We start from the raw sequence: 22,633 nt of genomic DNA, 5'->3' as shown, positions 1-22,633 counted from the left end.
AGCTAATAACAATGCATTGCTTTAATTAGATAGCGGGATTTAATTACTTGGAATGAACAAAGCTGAGGCAGGGGAGAGACACCTAAAATCAGCAGGTACCAATGTCATCTCTTTTATTTATTACTACCTTTGTTGCTGGTTCTTTGTTAAGAGACTTACTATACTAAGCCAACAAGGGTCTCCCATCCTGTCAATGATCAGTGGGGGTTTTCCACTAAACAGCTATAGTGATGTTCTCTATAGGACAGGGGTCCCCAAACTTTTTACACAGGGGGCCAGTTCACTGTCCCTCAGACCATTGGAGGGCCGGAGTATTAAAAAAACTATGAACAAATCCCTATGTACACTGCACATATCTTATTTTAAAGTAAAAAACAAAACGGGAACAAATACAATATTTAAAATAAAGAACAAGTAAATTTAAATCAACAAACTGACCAGTATTTCAATGGGAACTATGCTCCTCTCACTGACCACCAATGAAAGAGGTGTCCCTTCCAGAAGGGGGCTGGATAAATGGCCTCAGGGGGCCGCATGTGGCCCGCGGGCCGTAGTTTGGGGACTCCTGCTATAGGACCTATGAATGGAGGCCGGCCCACTCCAGCCACACCCTGAAGGAGCATGCTCCTTGCCCCTCCCTGTGTGAGATTCACTGTGCTGGAGAAGTGATGCCCAGGCTTCAGTAGATGGCAGTCTTCGCTCTGACCAACTGTCCAGGAGTTTCTGACACAGTAGAGGCCATGCACATCTGCCATCATTTCACACTTTTATTTATTATTTTTGTGAAACCATGACTATGATCCTGGCAAGTTCATCTCTATCTTCAATAAACAAAAACGAAGACAGAGAAAACAAGTCACAAACAAGGAGAAAATATTAGCAAATTGTATAACTGACAAAGGACTCATATCTAGAATATACTAGGTGGGGGGAAACTAGGTTTACAGTTGTGAGTACCTGAAACAGAGTTTATTCATCTATTACTATTTATTAATTATTATATTATTTTTCATACAAACATCTGTAAACCTACTTTTGTCCCACACTATATAGAGAACTCTCAAAACTCAATGGCAAAAAACCATCCAATAGGAGAATGGCAGAAAGATATAGTGAGACATTTCACTAAAGGCAAATGAGCACCAGAAAAGATGGTCAACATCACTAGTTATTCAGGAAATGTAAATTAAGGCCACAATGACACATCGCTACACACTGACCAGAATAGCTAAGAGAAATACAACGGCGACCACACCAAATGCTGGATGTAGATAAACTGGATCTTCTATACATATCTGGTAGACAGTGAAATAGTATAGCTGTTCTAGAAAACCGTTTCACAGTCTGAAAACTAAACACACAGTTAACATATGGCCCAGTAATAACACTCCTGGACATTGTGCCACAGAAATAAAAAACTTGTCATTTGTCCACACAAAATCTGTCCATGATTGTTCACACAGGCTTTGTTTACAATGACTAAAAAATGGAAACAACTAAAATATCCTACAATAGGCAAATAGTCACATAAACTGTAGTATATCTATTTCATGGAATATAAAATATTGACACACACAACACCTGGATAAATTTCAAAGGCATGTGCTGAGTGAAAAAAGCCAATTTCAAAGGTAACACTCTATATATTGATAAAACCATTTATAGCCTGACCTGTTGTGGCGCAGTGGATAAAGCATCAACCTAGAAATGCTGAGGTCGCCGGTTCAAAACCCTGGGCTTGCCTGGTCAAGGCACATATGGGAGTTGATGCTTCCTGCTCCTCCCCCCTTCTCTCTCTTCTCTCTCTCTCTCCCCCCTCTCTCTCCTTTCTAAAATGAATAAATAAATGAAAAATTAAAAAACCATTTATATAACATTCTTGAAATGAGTAGATTATAGTGATGAAGAAATGATTACTGGTTACAAGGGAAAAGGTAAAGGGGGAGGTGGCATAAGACATGGGTGTGACAAAGGGACAGCATAAGAGAGATTGCTATGGTAATAGAATAAGTCTGTCCCTTGATTGTAGTGATGACTACATGAATCTACACGTGTGATAAAATGGCATAGATCTAAATACACACTTTATTCCAATGCCAAGTTCCTGGTTCCAATATTGTACTATAGCCACTGATGGTTCAACCAGTGGAAGAAACTGGGTGAATGGCATGCAGGATCCCTCTGTTCTGCCTTTGAAACTTATTGGAAATCTGTAAGTATTCTTAAATAGATTTTTTTTTAAAAATAAAAATAAAAATTACCATCTAAGAATACAGCAACAAACTGCTAGTACACAATATGAAAAACTAATATGATTTCTAGCTATTCAGAACTCAAGATGAAATTTGTAGTCTATCATCTCTGAGAGAGGTTTGGCAAAGCAAATGAAAAAGGCATATAACATAGTGGGAAAGAGCAAACATTAAATTGCTTAAGCACCTCAATCTTAAACTACAGATTTTCTACCTACTAGCTCATTACACATTAAAGAAGCTCTATCACTAATCAAAACATTATTGTTAATCTACTACATGCAACAGTCTTCATGGAACATAAGGACAAAGCCCAGGATAGTGTTTAAGGTTAAAGAGTTAGATGGTCAGAATTCAGAAACTGGCTCAGCCACAGCTATGTCATCTTAAACAAGTTATTTATCCTCTTTATGATTATTTTGTCATCTATATAATAATAATAGTATTATAATAAACATATGTATTATAAGTAATATGATACACCATATGAGTAATAGAAAATAGTTGCATAAAGAAAATGATAAAAATACTATAGTCAAATACAATCCTGGAAGGATTAAATGAAGTAATCTATGTGACATGTTGAACCTCACAACTAGAACGTACAAAGGCTGAAAAATGTACATTACTTTTAGCTAAAAGCAGGAAAGAGACAAGGCTGCCCACTCTCTCTACTCTTACTCAACATAGCTCTGGAATTTTTAGCCAGAGCGGTCAGGCAAGAGAAAGAAATAAAAAGCATTCATATCAGGAAAAAAGAAGTAAAGGTTTAACTTTTTGCAGATGACATGGTCCTATATATAGAAACCCCAAAGACTTCACCAAAAAACTATTAGAAACAATAAACCAATACAGTAAAGTGGCAGGATACAAAATCAATATACAAAAGTCTACTGCTTTTATATATGACAAAAATAAAACTAAATAAAATGAATTTTAAAAAAAATTTCTTTTACAATTGCAACAACAACAAAAAAAATAAAGTATCTAGGAATAAACTTAACAAAGGATATGAAGGACTGAAAACTACAAAACATTACTGAAAGAAATTGAAAAAGACACAGTGAAATGGAAAAACAGTCCATGTTCATGTATTGGGAGAATCAGCATAGTTAAAATGACCATATTACCCAAAGCAATATACAAATTTAATACAATCCCAATGTCATTTTTTAAAGAAATAGGACCTTTATATGGTTTATATGGAACCATAAAAAACCCCAAATAGCCAAAGGAATCTGAGGAGAAGAATGAAGCCAGAGGTATCACATTACCTAACTTCAAATTATTCTATAAAGCCATGATAATCAAAACAGTATAGTATTGGCAGAAAACAGACATACTGACCAATGGAACAAAATTGAGAGCCCAGAAATAAAACCACATATATATGGACAAATCATCTTCGACAAAGGAGTCAAAACACACAATGGAGAAAAGAAAGCTTCTTCAATAAATGGTCCTGGGAAAACTGAAAAACCGCATGCAAAAGAATGAAACTTCCCACTGCACAAAAATTAATTCCAAATGGATCAAAGACCTAAATATAAGATCGGAAACAATAATTTACATAGAAGAAAATATGGACGCTAAACTCATGGACCTTGGCTCTAGAGAACAATTTATGAATTTGACCCCAAAGGCAAGGGAAATAAAGACAAAAATAAATGAATGGGACTATGTCAAATTAAAAAGCTTTTACACAGCAAAAGAAACCGACGACAAAACAAATAGCCAACTAAATGGGAGATGATATTTGCAAACAACAGCTCCAATAAGGGGTTAATATCCAAAATATATAAAGAACTCACAAAGCTCAGCAACAAACAAGCAATCAAATTAAAAAACTGGGAGAGGACCTGAACAGACACTTCTCCCAAGAAGACACACAAATACCAACAGATATATGAAAAGATGCTCATTTTCACTAGCTATTCAAGAAAGGCAAATCAGAACTACAATGAGATACCACCTCATACCAGTTAGATTGGTTATTATCAAAAAGATCATAACACGTGTTGGAGAGGCTGTGGAGAAAAAAGAACCCTCATTCACTGCTGGTAGGAATGCAAATTAGTACAACTGTTAAGGAAGAAAGTATGGTGATGTCTCAAAAAATTAAGAAGAGAATTACCATATGACCCAGAAATCCCTCTGCTGGGTATCTACCCCCAAAACTTGAAAACACTGGTACATAGAGACACATGCACCTCAAATTCACTGCAGCATTACTCACAGTGGCCAAGACGTGAAAACAACCAAAGTGTCCCTCAATTGAGGACTGGAGAAAGAAGATGTGGTACATCTATACAACAGAATACTATTCAGCCTTAAGAAATAATGACATAGTGACATTTACAACAACATGGATGGACCCTGAGAACATTACACTGAGTGAAACAAGTAAATTAGAAAAAGCCAAGAACCTTATGATTTCACATATAGGTGGAATGTAAAACTGAGACTTATGGACATAGATAAAAATGAAGTGGTTACCACAGGGAAGGGAACATGGAGGAGGGAGAAGGGATCACGGGGGAAAGGGAAGGGGCCTTGAGTGAACCTGGAGGGGTGAGCAGTGGGGGCAGGGCCTAAAGAGGGACAAATATATGGTGACAGAAAATGAGCTGACTTTGGGTGATGGGTATACAATATAATCAACAGTTCAAATGCTATAGAAATGTTCACCTGAAACCTATATACTTTTATTGATCAATGTCACCCTGTTAAAGTTAATTTTCTAAATAAAATTAAAAAAAACCTTTTGATTAAACAAGGGAGTTTACACATCATCTGTACAATTAAGAGGCCATATCTATTCAATAGAGAATAATATACCGAGAGATCATTTCAGGTATGGAAGAGTGACATGGGTTTTGTGGAAGAAATGGCACTTGAATGGCTTTTGAAAGATGTACTGGATTTAAACTGAAAGATAAGATGGGTCAGGTCTTTCAGATCAGTGGGCATCACATGCATAACACGGTGAAAATGGGAACTGAGAGGCATGCTCGAGTCGTCCAGGCTTCTAACTGCAAAGGGAGACCCAAAGCTGAAGGATTCCTGCGAGAATTTCACAGGCTCCCAGACCAGCACCAAGGAGTTCCCCTGCCGAGTTCGAAACCATAAGGGTACTTTTATACTCTATTGCTAGGACCAACATCCCAGTTGAAGTAACCATTTCTCCCCGATAAAACAGAAAGAGGGGAACTGACTGATGTTGGAACAATGATGATATAAATTGGCACATTTAAACTCCAGTGTTTGTTAACTTCCTACACAACAGAAGACACACCTTACCAACACAAGATCTCTGTTCACAACTAAAAGCTGTATCTACCCAAATGTATTAATAATGGCTAGTTTAGAATGATGCTGAATTATGTTTATCTTCTTTCCCTGACTCAAAGAACGCCGTATAGATAACGGGGACAGACCACATCAAGCTATTTTAAGAAAAACTAGAGAAAAGATTTCTAGGAATGTTTTTACCGTGTTTCAGAATAAAACTAGAAAGTGAAATATATGGCTCTGTTTATAAAAAATTTCAAAAAGTCAACATTATTGATTCAAAATGGAGAAAAGTCACATTGATAACTTAGAAATAATATTTTATTCTACTTCTCCATTCCCAAGATACGTTAATTCAAGATTCCTTGAATTAATTCAGGGGTATTATAAATTGGGTGTTTAAGACTAGGTTGCATTATTTAGTAAAAATATCATTAGGCAAGAGATCAGTTTCTAGGATTTATTAAAGCATAGTACTCGAGAGGTTTGAAAGGATAGGTAAGAGCAAACACATACATGAAACTGAGTAAGTTACTCAGTGCCCAGCTTAGTGCAGAGAAACAAATATATATAGTACACACACACATTGGCAGATATTCCTCATTATTTTAGAAGTTTTGCTCTGCTAACCCGAACTTTTTACATATTAGTTCCCCTTACAGTTTTGAGTATTTTTTAGATACTTGTATAATTATCCATGACATGACACATCCTATTACATTAAAGCATTTCACAGCCGTTTGTAATCCATTCACTACATAAGAACTTATTAAAACGCCTACTATGTGCTATGGGATAGGAGATAGAATTATTTTCAACTGTTAAAAAAAAGAAAAAAAAAAGAGGCAAATGTAAACTTGGCATTCCTCTTATTTTGATGTACAGATACCAGATCAGATCAGATGTTAGGGATGGCACTTAAATCAGTACTGTTGGGGCGAAATACCAGTAGTCACTTCATCCAGATGGGGGCTTCAAGGAGTTAGTCGGCTGGGGCTGCACAACCGGGTCTTTTGGGGCTTAAGAAAAAGAAGTATGACATTTTCTGGAAGAAATCTCCAAAAACAAGCACCAAAGCTAAAAGCATTCTCTTTCTCACTCTCTCTCTCTTTCTCTCTCTCTCTCTGATCCTGCCTCCCTGCCTCCTTTCTCTCTTTCCCTCAATTCTAATAATTACTACCACTACAAGTTGTGGGACATAGGTTTGGACAGGATGGAGTGTGGCTGGAGTGAAATAAGATAACTGGAAAAAGATTGGAAGAGCTATCAGTGTGGAAGGGACTATGCCTGTCACCCTTGTGCAACAGAACTGGGGGGAGGGTGACGTTTCCCATTCTAAAATGCCATCAGACATGACAGTGTCAGTAAACTTTTCCAAAACTCTCCAAACCAAACCAGGGGTGGAGGAAGGAGGCCCTATAGCTACTGAGAAGAGCTTTTAGAAGCAGTACGACACAGACGTGGACTTACAATATTGCAGAATTCAGATCTGTCTCAGGCGGGGTCGCCTTCATCCTGAACTACTTGGTTGCTCACTACTACAAAACCTGAGGCTCCCAAGCGTCCTCATCTATGTGGAAGAAAACTGTCAAAGAACATCTTCCTTACCCTGCTATTAGGTAAGACTATCACAACAAGATGGGGGCTTCTTGTTGTTAAGATTTATTAACTGCTAGCAATAACTGAAAGAAAAACAGAAAGGTTATAAAAGCTATGACTCTTTAGTGACATTTCACAATATATCCAGTAGATGATCTAGAAAGACAGACAGCACCAGTGTTAGAGAGGATGTGAAGCATCCCCTCATTCCCTGCTGTTGGGTGCATAAAAATGGGACAACCCTTTTGGGAAACAGCTGGGTAGCTTCTTTAGAAGTTCAATATATGACCCTGCAAATCTACATGTTGGTATTTATCACAGAAAAAGAAAAATATATGTCCATAAAAAAAACCTTGTACAAGAACGTTCATAAGACTATATATAAGTCATAACAGCTGAAAACTAGAAATAGCCTGAATATTTGACAAAAGAATATATAAACACACTGTGGTATATTCATACAATAGAATACTACTTAGCAATAAAATAAGTCCTATTAATATACAGAACAATAACAATGAATCTCAAAAATATGCTGAGTTAAAGAAGGCAGATCCCCCCCCCCAAAAAGCATGTATTGTTATGATTCAATTTAAATAAAATTCTAAAATAGGCAGAATTGGCCCACGAGGATAGAAGCAGATCAGTGGTTCCTTCTGAGGTTGGGGGGATTAGCTGGGAAGGAGCGTGAGAAAATGTCGTGGGTGGTGAAAATATTCCTGCTAGCTCACATAGTTGCCAGTATTGTTCCTCTTGGTATTATGACGTTTCAAATAAGAGCCTGCCATTTGTTAAAGCGAAATCCTGAGCCAGTGTCCAGCCATCCCTAGAGCTGTCACAAATTCTGGGTGGGGGAACCAGGAGGTAAGATGGTAATGGATACATCGCCAGAAAGAATAAAGGTGTAGGAGCCAAGTTTGTGCATGAAAAGAGGAGTGAAGGTGGGAGGTATGGCTTCTCCTGCCTGAATAAAAGTCCTGGACAATGGAGGGTCTACCCAGTAACCTTGGAGCCTGCATAGGAGACATTGTTCATATCTTAAGTCCTCGACTTCCTGCAATATCTTAATTCCTCGACTTCCAGGAATTGTAGGAAATAACACACCATAAATAAATAAAACTCACTATAAATAACCTAAACATAAAGTTAAACACTCAAGGGTATCACGTTTGGATCAAAAGCATTTAGTTTCTGGAGTCCCACCTGGCAAGGTTTTCTTACCTCGCTCCAATGATCACGACAGCCTGGGCTGACAAGGAGACCCGTGAGTGCTATGCTAATACTCAGAAGTCAACTCCTCCAGAGTATCACTTTGACCCCCAGAAGACTATGTGAATGAGAAATAAACCTCTGTTGTGTTAAGACACTGAGTATCGAGGTTGTTAGTTACCACAGCATATCTATATTACCCTTACTAATATTGCCTTTTATTTTTTTTTCTGAAGCTGGAAACGGGGAGAGATAGTCAGACTCCCGCATGCGCCTGACCGGGATCCACCCGGCACGCCCACCAGGGGGCGACGCTCTGCCCCTCCGGGGCGTCGCTCTGTTGCGACCAGAGCCACTCTAGCGCCTGGGGCAGAGGCCAAGGACCCATCCCCAGCGCCCGGGCCATCTTTGCTCCAATGGAGCCTTGGTTGCGGGAGGGGAAGAGAGAGACAGAGATGAAGGAGAGGGGGAGGGGTGGAGAAGCAGATGGGCGCTTCTCCTGTGTGCCCTGGCCGGGAATCGAACCCGGGACTTCTGCACGCCAGGCCGACACTCTACCACTGAGCCAACCGGCCAGGGCCAATATTGCCTATTTTTTAAATTAGTTCTAAAACATCCTTTACAAAGGAATAATTTGATTAACACTTATATATAAGGCAGCATGTCAGCTTCACTAAGAGGGCCCCAAAATAGCAGGATTTCGTCCTACCGCCCTAGTGGTTATAATCTGATAAGGAAGAGCAGCATGTATGGCAATAACCAAGACGTACTAGTGTGACACCTGAGGTAGGAACACAACACTACACACTGAGTTTGGACCTTTGGAGCATGAATCATCAACAGAAATAACGTGTGTCACTTCCAGGCTGTGGTCGTTAAAAGCCACGCATGAGATAACCTAGTGTGTTTCCTGCCTTGGGGCTTGCAAAGGCTGGGCAGCCATGGAGTTCTCTCAGCCTGGGTCCCTGAGTAACCACCCTGAGTCCAGCCCCACTCACAGCTCACACTGAACACCTTAAGGGGCCAGAAAATAAAACTCTGTTATGCTAAGTCATTTGAGGTGATTAGCTAAAAGTCATCTGGAATATCCTGACACAATACTCGTCTGTTATTTCTGAACTGTTACCTCCCGCTGGCATTTTGTTTCTGTGCAAGGTTTTAGACTTGCCTCTTACCCTCCCAACTTTCGTACTAAAAAAGTTGGCCCTTCATCAGAATTACTCACCAATTAAAGGACCCACTTCTTCTCCAAGTACTTGACTCATCAGCATTAATAGATACAAATACACTCTTTTATGACTCTAAGCCAAAATGTTATATCTGGCTGTTTTTAAGCGATTTTTCAGAGATAGAGAAATAAAAAGAGGGGGGAAAAGAGAATGAATGGGGATGAATAGCCATGGGTGGGAAAATGGATAAAGAAAGAAGTGCAGCCCTGGCTGGTGGCTCAGTGGATAGAGCGCCCACCTGGCATATGGACATCCGGGTTCAATTCCCAGTTAGGGCACACAGAAGAAGTGACCATCTGCTTTTCAGCCCCCTCTCTCTTCCCTTTCTCTCCCTCTACCCTCCCACAGCCAGTGGCTCAACTGGTTCAAGTGTGGCCCTGAGCACTGAGAATAGCTCCACTGCAGCGCATCAGGCTCAGGAGCTAAAAATAGTTCAGTACTCAAGCACTGGCCCCAGGTGGGGTTGCCAGGTGAATCCCGGTTGGAGCTCATGCAGGAGTCTGCCTCACTATATCCCTTTTTCTCACCTAAAAGAATAAGTAAAATAAAAAAGAAAGGAGTACAACTGTTTAAGGGTCCAAAGAGATTAAAGAAAAGGGTTCTGCACAATAAATAATAAGCACAGTAAAGTAATAAATATTAGAGGCCTTTAAAAGTAAAAATTAAGTTCAATCAACCATGAAGATAGACTTTGGCAGGTATGCCCAGGACCTTAAATAAAGCAAATGTGGCAATGGGCTCAAATAAAATCAAGAATTCACTGATTTTTTTTTCTCGCATTCTCTTTTCACTCATGGGAGTCTATTTGTAAGAAATTGCCAAATGTGTCTGTTTCCAGAAATGCTTACAGCTTTGAAGCTAAGAAAGGGAGGAACAAGAACAAAATGGAGACTGGCATGAGAGGCCAGAGAGAAGACTGACAGGTAAGGGTGGGGCTTATAAAAGATTCCTTGGTCAAAATGAAACATGTAGAGACTCAGAGTTGGGAATTAAACAAGCAAGCAAAAAAGCCATCTTTATCAAGAAGGAGATCTGAAAATCTGAAAATTTGTTAGGTGCCAAATGAAAAGATCTAGCATAGGATAGGTGGAATCTTTCAAAAAATACCATTTCTTGGGAATAAAGTATGAATGAATTGACAAAATTTTAAGCATGACAAATGACTGATTTGTGAAAACTAAGACGGAAAACAGCCTGGAGAGTCATCAGTCCTAAAGGCTTCATTCTGTGCCACTACTGCCCTTCCTCGGCGCCCAGGGGTGCAAAAAATAGCAGAGGCCTAATAAGTGCTTAGTTAACCTAACAATTTAAGGGTTTTACTCCAGTAATATTGTGACCTAATCAGATGCCTTAGATTGCTCCTTGGCTTTCAGTTTTAGATTCGCTCCAAGGCCCTCCGACTTATGTAGAATCTCTTTCAGCCCGAGAGAATAACTTACTACTAAAATGTGAGAGGATTTTTGGTTGGTGGCTTCCGGGAGGTAAAGCTTAGATTTGTTTACCGAGCCTCCCTTTCTCCACTGACACAGTGTCAAAAATACCTTCTCTGAAGAAAGGCAAAAGTGGGCCTAAACTAGAAATTCACCCGGAAATTATCCTAATATATCTCAGGAATAATCAGCAATTGATAAGTACAATAGTACACTAAGCAAATTCTCACATAAAGCCCCTGCATTAAATTAATCTAATGGGAAAATCAAGGCCCATTATCATTGCACATTAACTTTAGGTGCATACCTAACTGAATACTCATAAGCAGTTGATCTGTTACAGCCCAGGGCAAAACTGCTTGAGGACTGTGGCTGGCTGGCTACACCATGTCAACAGGTATTTAGCAATAGCACACAAAATACAGATGGAAGGGATTTGTTAAAGACTGCTAAACCCTTGTGCATAACAAGAAAGACACTTGTAAAGTTAAAAGCAGTGTTTTCCCTTGTAGGAGGTAGTTGATTCTCAGGCTTAGCGACCTACAGGTAGGATTCCTCATCTTAAAACCACAGAATTGGACCATTTCTATAAGATAAAGCATCATATATGATTGACCTTTATTAGTTTTATAATCAATTTAGGGTCTTCAAAAGGTTTCTACGTTTTTGGAGGAAAGCAGATTGCTTTTGGAGGGCACCTAATATGATAATAAGATTGGCTCACATGACTTTAGATAGGAATGCCCACCAGTCATTCTGACGGTAATTTCCACTTAGCTTAGAAATAAAGCAACACCCCGGCTTATTCCTCCTACCCTTGTGCCAGCTGAGAGTACACTGTCTCCCTCATAAAGTAACCTTTAGCTCTCATTTTTGTCATATCATTCGCCCTGCAGCTAAGGACACTATAAATATAACTGTTTGATGATAGTGACAACTGCCATACTTGATATAGGCTCAAGACATTTGTACTTTTGTAAAAGAAATGAGTGAACCAGAAAAAAACAGCTCTGTATTCAGCAACCAAGAACAATAATGATGTGCCTGTCAATTAATTCTGCGACCATCCCTCAGCTTCCACTGAGAACTTGAAGACATGAGCTCAGCAGTGGTCATGCAGTGAGCCTACCGACAGACAGCACATACTTAGAATGCAGAGTGGTGTCCAAATGACGACCTTCTTCAGTCTCGGCATTGCAACCCTGCTGCTGAACAGCCACAAAACCAAGAGTCAGCCCTTGGCTAAAAGGGAGTAAGAGAAGGTGCTCCTCTAAAAACAAAGAGGGCACAGCCAGGTGATTTCATGCAGGAAACATCTCAGCAAGAAAGTATGGAGCAAGAAAAACCAACAAGCTAATGTAGAGGCAGTTAGGAAAAGGGGAAAACAAGAAGAGTATCATTTGTTCAGGAAAATATTTTCCGCTTAACTTCTGCATAAACACAAAATGAGGGCAAGAAAAAAACCAGAAGTATATAAAGAAGAAAAAATATAAGTATATTCCCCAAGAGCACAAAGCAATATGTGCAGGTGTTAAACACCTACAAATCTAAAGACTACAACACTGGATACTCCTAGATAAAATTAACTGCTTTCAATGTCACATTCTCTTGCCTTTCTATTATTCATTTCATAAGTCCTCCTCCATGTCTACAGAGCCTAGAATCTCTGGCTCCCTTAAATGCATGGAACACTCTAAGAAGTCACATTAGGAAGTTGGTAGCTTGGTCTCTTCCTCCTAAGCATCAGTATTGCAGAGGAAGTTAATTAGAAAGAACTCCTTGACCCTAAGAAATTTCCTGGGAACTGGGTTCCCTGACCCAGACGCTCAGGCAGCATCACATGTTCCCAGCTGTGGTCGTGTCCACTGAACCTGGGAACACAGTGTGCCAAGCACTCCAAATGGCAGTTTATTCATATGAACTTATTACTTTAATCTTTACTACTACCCAGCCGAGAATCACTGTACAGGTGTGGTAACTGAGACAATGACTTGCCAGAGGCCGCTCCTGCAGAAGGTGGCAGATCGGGGTTCCCCACCCAGGATGCTGTGATGCCCGAGCCCACTGCACACAGTCCGTGCTCAGCGTTCATTAAGACACACTGCTTCCTCATAGAACTGGTTTGTGGTCCCAGGTGAACTTTAGAGCTGTGAATTTGGCCCAGTAAAAAGAATTGTAGTTCCTACAAGAAATACTTTAACAAAAAGAGATAAACCGATGAGAAAATTGTTCTCCCCTGTCCATGGTCAAGGGAAGAAATGACTTTGGGAAAAGTGAGGTTATGTGGTTTAAAATGTTGGAGAGCCTTGGCAAAGCATATTCATTTCTGTTGGTCACCTTCTTCTTGGTTCCCATTGGTATGCCGACTGGGTCTTACGCATCTCCCCAACAGGACCCAGTCTGTGGCCTCCAAGAGGGAGTGAAGTCATTTTGCTGGGAAGGCATCAGAGAACAGGAGGCATCAGAATGGACCTTGAAGGAAGAACGGTTGCGTGCAGACAAAAAGTTCACTGTAGCTTCTGTGATTTGAATCTGTCTACAATTACAGGCTGAAGACGTGAAGGAATCAGGCTGAAGTCAAAGTATTAGCAAGAGAGGACAGCTGGTTTCTACAGAAGGCTCCAAGTGGCACCATTTATCTGTATGAACTTACACCAACCTTATAGTAACCCCTACACTTGTACCTCTTCAGAAGGAATGTTGAGATATCAACATAACTTTCCAAATGAAGAATCTTGGAAAGGAAGAGGGGATGTTGGAGAAATATGAACAACTGCGGAGAGGAATATATGTCAGATTTGTTTAAGGAAGAAATATAAACTTAAAAGGTTTAGAAACAAGTAAGATAAAATGAAAATTATTTACAAATGGAAAAGTTTAAGAGAAGAAAAAACTTAGCACATACTATCCATATACATTGGCCAAATCTAATGTTGAAATGGTATGTTCCCATCAGTTTCAGTGGAGACCCCACCACGCTAGATCACACAGTCCAAAGACCACAACACGCAGGGCTCACCACATGAGCTCATGGGAAACCCAGTTTTATGGCTCTTAAAAGTCCTGTAGCCACACCAAGAATAAAAGAGGGTGAGGGCCTAGTGGTTGGAGATCTTTGCAGATCAGTCTTAGGGTACTGAGACGAGAACCCTGGAGGGAGTGAGAATTAACTGCTGGGTTCTCAGCAGCTGAAGAAGGAGGTATGTTTGACCAACAAGAGAACTACAGGTGAGATTCTCAGCATTGGGGGTTGGCAGTAGATGGTCCACAAAAAACTCAAGAAGCGTACAAGAGTCAGCTTAAACCTCAGCCAATCCAAGATAGCCCATATGCAATGAAATAAAGACCTAAAGGAAATGTTGAAGATAACAGAATGGGGTACAACAGAATGTATTTGAGATAACATCTAAAGAAGAGTAGGGATTTGGAATCATTTAAAATCAAAGATGAGTCAAGAAAATTTTCTACTCTAGCAGAGTTGAACTCTGCTATCAAGCTGAATGTTTGTGCCCCCTCTCCAAATCTGTATGTTCAAACTTAATGCCCACGGTGATGGTATTAGGAGGCGAAGCCTTTGGGAAGCCTTGGATCCTGAGGGTAGAGACCTTATGAATGGTTGAGTGCTCTCGTAAGAGGCACCACAGAGCTCCCTCACCCTTTCCATCAGGTGAGGACATGGCAAGAAGATGGCCATCCCTGACAATGGAGACACTGAATCTGCCAGCACCAGATCTTGGACTTCCCAGCCTACCAAACTGTGAGAAATGTTAGTTGTTTATGAGCCGTCCAGTTTACAATATTGTTATAGCAGCCTGAACAGAGTAAGACAACTCCAAAAGGAGATGATGATCTCTAGATAATCCTGGTGAGTTGAACACAGGCAATTCTCTTGGAAACTTCCCTGTATAACCCCCAAAATAAAAACCTCATGAAAAAAAAATGTTAACTATTTCCAATCATCCAAAGAGAACAGAAGTGATGATCACCACAGGGGAGAGACGGAAAGACAATTTGGAAGGCTAAAGCCAGGTACATGGGAACTTGGTGACTTACAGCAAAGACAATAGAGAGCTGAACTGACACAGAAAGAAGCCAACAAGGAGCAAACCAAAGATTCAGGACCTGGAGGTACCAGGTGCCCTGAAGGCAGAGACAAGGGCTGAAAATCGAGGACTCTGCATAGGCGGTCATCCCCCCAATCTAAATGGAAAATGGAGAAATAAAGAAGAGACTACTAATGTAGGATGTGAACTTTGCAGACAGTGAGCACAGGTAAGCAAGAGAAACCACTGAGAAGTGAAAGTGTACTTTAAAAATGTATCAGGCTCCCCTGGACCAGTTCTCACTCGCAGCACCCTGGACACTGGTTACCCAGGCTGAAACCTCGGAGGCCTAAGATGAGAGGATTCCTCTAAAAGTGTGGCCCACAGACTGGGAGACAGAAAAGGACTATGCAACTAAAACTATTTCCTTAATAATACTTTGTCATTACTTGCCTTTCTCCTGTTGAAATTTACATGAATGGTACAAACGCAATGTTGGGCGAAGCTGCTAGTTTCTAAGCAAGAATCAAGGCAATGGCGCAAAACTGTATTCACTCTATTCTTCCTTATATACTCGCGGTTTTCAAAAGCTGAGTTCACATCAAGATCTTGATGAAGCAGTAAGAATCACTTTATTAATCTCAACCTTTGATCACACATCTTTGCAATAGTGTGTGTGACAAAATGAGAGGCACAGCTAAAGCACTTCTGTGGGTGCGGAGGGATGAGCATTGTCTCCAGGAAAAGGATGCATGCTACTCTCTGACTTGCCAGCTGAACCAGAAGCTTCTTTGCAGGAAACGCCATTTTTGCTTCACAAAATGACTGGCAGAGAAACCACAGTTATTCAGATGTGGGTACTGACTGGGCAGGCAGCTCCTACAAATGAACACCGTGAGCCTGCCACTTTAAGGATAAAAATATTGCCAATGATAAAATGAGAACTTTCAAGCAAAAATTTGGATTTTGGATAAGTTATATCCACCATGACCTTGACAGTTTCCCATTCTTAAAGATTTATCATGTGAGACAGAGAGTGATACAATCAAATGTGGTAGTTTGATACTATATAATGAGAAGTATCAATATTTGGAAGACCAGCACAACTCAACCAACCAGTATTTTCCAAATGACCAATGCACCTTACTAAAGAACTTGACCACTTGTTGAGTTTTGCTGTAGTATCAGAGAAAAAGTATCCATAATTGCCCAAAAAGACTATTGAAATATCCAACCCTTTCCAACTATGTACCTGTGCGGGGCAGATTTCCTCTCCACAAGTAAGACAACAAACAGGGGCAGGCTGAAAAGAAAGGCAGACATGAAGACCCAGTTGTCTTTTATTAAGTTATACATTATGGAGACAGACAAAAATGTAAAAGAGCCGCAGCCTTCTTAATAAACTTCATTTTGAAAACAGCTATTTTATATGAAAGTAAGTTATTTGTATTAACATGTAATGGGTTTACTACTATTGTTTTTTAAAATAAATGAAATAACTAGTTTTATAATATTTCAGTACTAGTTTGTTGTACATAAATATTGGAAGCTACAGCCCACATAAACAGAAGCCCTTATAGCTGTACTGTCCAAATGGTAACAAGACGCATGTTGGCTACTGATCAAGTTCTTGAAACATGACCAGAATGAATTGAGATACGCTGTAAGTATAAGATAGACACTGGATTTCAAAGACTTCACATTTCTAAGAATATAAAATCTCTCAAATTTTGATATCAATTACATGTGATAATAATATTTTGAATGTATTGATTAAATAAAATATATTAATCTCCAACTTTTACTCCTAATGTGGTCATTAAAAAATGGAAAGATACATACATAGCCTGTATTTTTTATTTGCAATATATTTCTATTGCACAGCATTGGTCTGTAAGATCTTTAATAATTTTAACAATGTAAATGGTCATGAGATCAAAGTTGTGAGAACTGCTGCACTCTAGGGAAATATACCAGCTGGATAAAAAAACAAACCTATAGATTTTGACATGTATGAGGGCCCATCGGGACACAGAATGACCCTACAGGGAAAACTGCCACCGGGTAACAAGCCAGGATACAGATTCACTCACATATAAACGAGTCAATGCTAATAGACATCTGTGAAATCCTCTAACATAAAGGTCAGAAACCAACACAAATAAAAATGAAAGCTGAATACCCCTGTGCAAAGACAGTGTAAATAAGAGAAGAAAACTTCAAAGAACTTTAATAAAGAAATGGGGACATGCTGCATCCATGAAACAATATTTATGCTTAAAAATGAACAACCACTCCTAAAGCAACCTGGAAATTAAAATTTCAATAGCAGGAATAAAAAAATCAATAGAAGGAAAAACCACAGAAAACCTCCAGAGTAGAACAAAACAAAACAAAACAAAACAAAAAAATACCAGCAGGAAAATAGTTGAAAACAAGATAGGAAATTAGAAGAGCACTCTAGAAATTCCAAAAAGCAAAATAATAATAGAGTAAGAAAGAACTAAAAAAGTGTGTGGTGTGGTGTGGTGTGGTGTGGTGTGTGTGTTTGGTGAAGAGGATTAAAAAACATTTTCCAAAACTAGAAGATAAGTCTACAGGTGTAAAAGCTTTATCAAATGTCCAAAATTTCAGAGGACTGAAGAAAAAAATGAAAAGGTTTGGAGATGCAAAGCAGGTAAAAGGAAGCATTCTCCACAATAACGTGGGAAACTGAAAATAATACCTTCAAAAATTTTTTTTATTTTATTTTTTGTATTTTTCTGAAGTTGGAAATGGGGAGGCAGTCAGACAGACTCCCACATGCGCCCGACCAGGATCCACCCGGCATGCCCACCAGGGGGCGATGCTCTGCCCATCTGGGGTGTCGCTCTGTTGCAACCAGAGCCATTCTAGCGCCTGAGGCAGAGGCCACAGAGCCATCCTCAGCACCTGGGCCAACTTTGCTCCAATGGAGCCTTGGCTGCGGGAAGGGAAGAGAGAGACAGAGAGGAAGGAGAGGGGGAGGGGTGGAGAAGCAGATGGGCGCTTCTCCTGTATGCCCTGGCCGGGAATCGAACCCGGGACTCCTGCACATCAGGCCGATGCTCTACCACTAAGCCAACCAGCCAGGGCAATACCTTCAAAATTTTGAAGGAGAAAGACTTCAACCTAAATTTTTTTACCTTGATAATTAAGCATGAGTAAAAACTAAAGACATTTACAGAAATGAATGTTAAAAAAATAAAACACCTCTCAAGAATCCTTTCCCAAAAATCTACCAGATGTGTCTGAAATATATTTACAGGAGTATTACTAAACAAAATAAAATCATTATTAAAACCAAGAAAATAAATATTTTTTAAAAGCAAAAAATATATAATTACAGTGTATTATGTGGCTCAGCTTTCAACCCTGTTTTACAATCATGCTAATGTAAAATCTGAATATTGATCTGTAAAAAAGTTGAATAATATAAAAACTGAATATTGATCTTAACTAATGAAGCAGGCAGAATGGGGAGGAGAACTAGGTGATATAAAACAGGAGAGAGGAGAGAAAAGAAACTAAATCAAAATTTATAATAGGGTCAATTGAACACCTCAACTTTTAAAAGTAAGTAATAATCATTTAAGCATATTGCTAAGAAATGAAAAGAAACACTTAAGGCGGTTCACAGTGGTTTCCACTAAGCAGTAGGAAGGGACGGGTGTATGGCTAGTAGTCACAGCTGTTGTGGCCATGCAGGTGCAGGTTCTTGTTGAATTTGGGCAAACAGTAAGAAACAGTGGAGCCAAAAGATGGTGGGCCATTCCCTTCTCTCTCCCTGCCGAATGGCTTCTTCTTCAGCACTCTGCATTCTCTCTGCTCTCACTCTGCAAGCATGGCTTCTTTCTGCCTCTTCTTCATCTTCTCCTTCTTTTTAAAACTTTCTGGAGCAAAAACTTCCCCTCCAACAAACGTTAGCAAAACAGTGGCCCTTCCCAAGCAGGAAAGGAATCTGTCATTTCACAGATCACATATACCTGGCACTGTCCCACCCCCAATGCAAACTATAAGCGAGCAAACATAAAAATCATGTTTTACAAACTTATTTGATCAACAGTGGAGCATGAAATCGCTGATATGTGTCTAAAACCTTGTAACACGTATACTTTTAAATACCTAACTTCAATTAATTTAAAATGTAAAACATTTAAATTGATACCAAGTAACATAATGGTAATATATATTTATCTTTATAAACACATTCATCAAGAAAATAGGCATTTGAAAGAAATTTGGAGCTTATTTAACTTTTGTTGGTAAGGCAATCTAACCTATGGAAAGCTAACAATAGCAAATAAATGTATTTGCAAATTGTGTGAATCAAGTTTCGGCCAATTTTTTTAAACTAGACATTAACTGGAAAGAGAAGACAATGACCTGTTAATGATTCACTAGGCTCATAAACTGGGGCCCATAGGCTGGCGCAACCTGCAGACCTGTGTTGTTTGGGCTACAGTTTGTTGTTGTTCTTGTTTAAAAACAGGGAGAGTGCAAATGAACCCAGATTCCTATCTTTTCTTGTAAAAGCAAAAATCTGGCCACAGCCACCCTGCATTCCATCCAGGCACCAACCAATCAGAGCTGATCACAGGGCAGCAGCTGCCTCCCCAACAGTCAGCATCACCCATTCCACGACCAAGTAGTGTGTATTTCTCTTACACACCTCTGTAAATAAGAGAATAGAAGAACCTATATCATTCAAGAATAATCATAAATATCACAGACACCTGTAGAAATAAAAAAAAATCTTATTCTCTAGAATGAAACAGATTATTTTATTCCCCAGTTACTAGTCCAACCCCTGCATTAATCTGACTTGGACTCCTGATTTAAAAGTTTCTCGGCTTGAAACAAAACAAACTCATTCAATTTAATGTTGCTATGTCCTGCAAGCTTATATTTATATATTTATTTTTTTCCTCAGTATTGCAAAGCTCTATATCTGTGACACATGCCGATGAAATTATAAAACAAGCAGAATAGCATTTTTTAAATACCTGTAGCTATTCCCATTTAAGCTATAACTATATATTAAAAGCAATGAAGATGAAACTGCTTCATTCTTTTCCTCATTTGACTTCTGATTTATATTACAATCCTATTCTTGCAAAAAAAAAAAACATATACATCTGTAAGTTTGCAACCTTAGAATGGAAGTGAGGAAGAATGGGAGAGGTAATGTGACTTTAAAACAAGAACTTAAGTTCTATTTACATACCACAAGACAATCTCCTCATGACCTCTGCCTTTCCAAGTAACATTTTAACTAAAGTGACAGAGAATGGAATGCTACATTAGAATTGAAAGCAAGATAAAAGGTAGAAGTCCCATAACAGAGGGAAGGGGGTGAAGGCAGAAGAGGGTCAAGGGGGGGATAGATGGTGATGGAAGGAAAGGTGACTTGGGGTGGGGAACACACAATACAATATACAGATGATGTGTTATAGAATTGTACACCTGAATCCTATATAATTTTATTAATCAATGTCACCCCAATAAATCAAAATTTTTTAAAATTTTAAGAGAAAGGTAGAAGTCATAATCTACTGCTCTACATAGTATTACTCATGACAAGGGTTTCCCGGTTTCTCAAACAGGGTTCTAAATGTCAGCTTTAACTATATAGCAAATTTTAATGGGATGTTCCTAAATGCGTGCCCTAAGAGGGCTACAAGGATTTCTTCTTTTATAGCGCTTTCCAAATGACACTAGGGGCTCCTCACCTGGCCCAGGAGTCAGCAAAGTCTCTCCAAGCCATTTCCTTTCATCTCTGATGCACTGGGGCTCCTGCTGAGCTAACTCCTCCCCCAGCAGGATGAAGCCAGAATAAGAATTCTGTTTTGTGTTTACAAAACATCAAAGTATGGGCAAGAAAGACCTTGCTAAAGGCTTCCCTGCCCTGGTTACAGAATTACTCCGCCAGCCAGGTGCTCCTCTGCCGTCTGACTGCTGGAGGGAAGGCAACAGTAAAGTGGTTTGGAAAGCAGCAAATGCAATGTTAGAACAACCATTTTCAGTGTAAATTGTGTAATATCATCGAGATCTTCAAAAATCTTTTATCAATTTTTCTGGTATGCATCAACTGAATTATATATGATAGAAATACCGCTACGAAAATAACACAGAACTGTTGGAAAGCAGTAACACAGACTGGACCCACTGGCCATGTATTGTTCCCAGAATGCTCAGAGGTAGAGGAGATAATGCTCCTCTCCTGTCCAGAGAAGAGTCTGTTGTCAACTAGACTGATGCATCAAAGTGATTCTATAAATGACAAGGGAACAAGAATCCAGAACTATGCTAATCAATGACTTAAATGACTGTTAATATTTGCCACATTAAACTAAAACCAAAACAACACTAACAACAAAAAAGACTGATAATCCTTCAGTAATATGAACATTAATTCTTCTTAGATATTTTCCAATTACAAAATACTTAGCAAAATATTTGGGGGTTACTGAAAAATGGATGTGGCGTACATTATGCTTTAATATTCTAAAAGGCTTAATTTAAAAAAATCAAATCTTTCTTAATAGCTCCAAAGCCTACTGGAGAAGAAAGTACTATAAAAATATCATTCAATTAAAGTTTAGGAACAAAAGAATGAGTAAAATTTTAACTTTTCAATCAGCAATAATCAATTAGCAATAATTGTGCCCTGGATAAACATCATTGGCTATATGATACCACCACTGTGCAAGCCAAAAATTTAACTTTTAACCAAGATATCTTAAAAGAAGTATAACTTCAGAGCACTAGAACAAGGTATTACCTGAACAACCGTAGCTTTATCATAATTGAAATTATTTATAACAAAGAAAGACAAAGTCAGATGACTGAAGTACACAATTATCTCGTGCCTTTATTTTAAATCAGTTTCAAACTTCTTTTTCATCCACAACACATTATAACCATTCTTCTATTGATCTGAGAAATGTACATTAAAGACTGAAATCCTTTCACCTTCCCCAATATCATCATCGTCATCACACAACTCTACATGTTGTATCTGTGGGAGAAGGGAGGTGGGGCGCATGAAGAGTACTGAGCAGATGACGTGAAACTCAGGATTCCATAATCTACTCTCTGAGCATTTCCCAAATAACTGACATCCCTCTGCAATGATTTCTGAACATTAACAGCACTTCCAAAATCTACTGGGCCAACCAATTGATTTATTTGTGCTAATAAAGATTTTATGCTTTCAGAACACATTTTACCCTAATCCCATCTCCTTCGAGGCATAACCCTGAGAAAATAAGACCCAGCCAATGCAGAACAATTCCATTTGGCTTGAGATTCTGGGAGCGAAGGAGCATTCTGCACAGCTCTCCTCCCAGTGCCCTCCCCCTGGAGATGCACAGCCGCCCACACACACTAAGGGTAGAAGGATGGAAAAGGGCAGATATTTCTTTCCTGGGAAATAAGCCAGAGTGAAAGTTTTGGAAGATATAAACATATAACAGCTAGTGGAGAACCATGGAAACCTTCTTCCCAAGCAAATGTGCTTTGCTTTAAACTTTCCTTGCCCCTTACAATATTTAGTGTTG

General features: G+C 39.2%; 1 protein-coding gene and 1 non-coding gene across 3 annotated transcripts in view; both read right to left on the bottom strand.

Annotated features, from left to right (window-relative positions):
- PARD3B (par-3 family cell polarity regulator beta) overlaps nucleotides 1-22,633 on the bottom strand; it is a 1,075,922-nt gene that overhangs the window by 983,211 nt on the left and 70,078 nt on the right. The gene's annotated exons all lie outside the window — the stretch shown is intronic.
- TRNAI-GAU (transfer RNA isoleucine (anticodon GAU)) lies at nucleotides 18,092-18,167 on the bottom strand. The gene has a single exon. It is a non-coding gene; the product is annotated as a tRNA-Ile (tRNA).

This window comes from Saccopteryx leptura, chromosome 7 (genome assembly GCF_036850995.1).
Source record: "Saccopteryx leptura isolate mSacLep1 chromosome 7, mSacLep1_pri_phased_curated, whole genome shotgun sequence".
NCBI lineage: Eukaryota > Metazoa > Chordata > Mammalia > Chiroptera > Emballonuridae > Saccopteryx > Saccopteryx leptura.
This window is presented reverse-complemented; position numbering and strand designations above follow the sequence as displayed.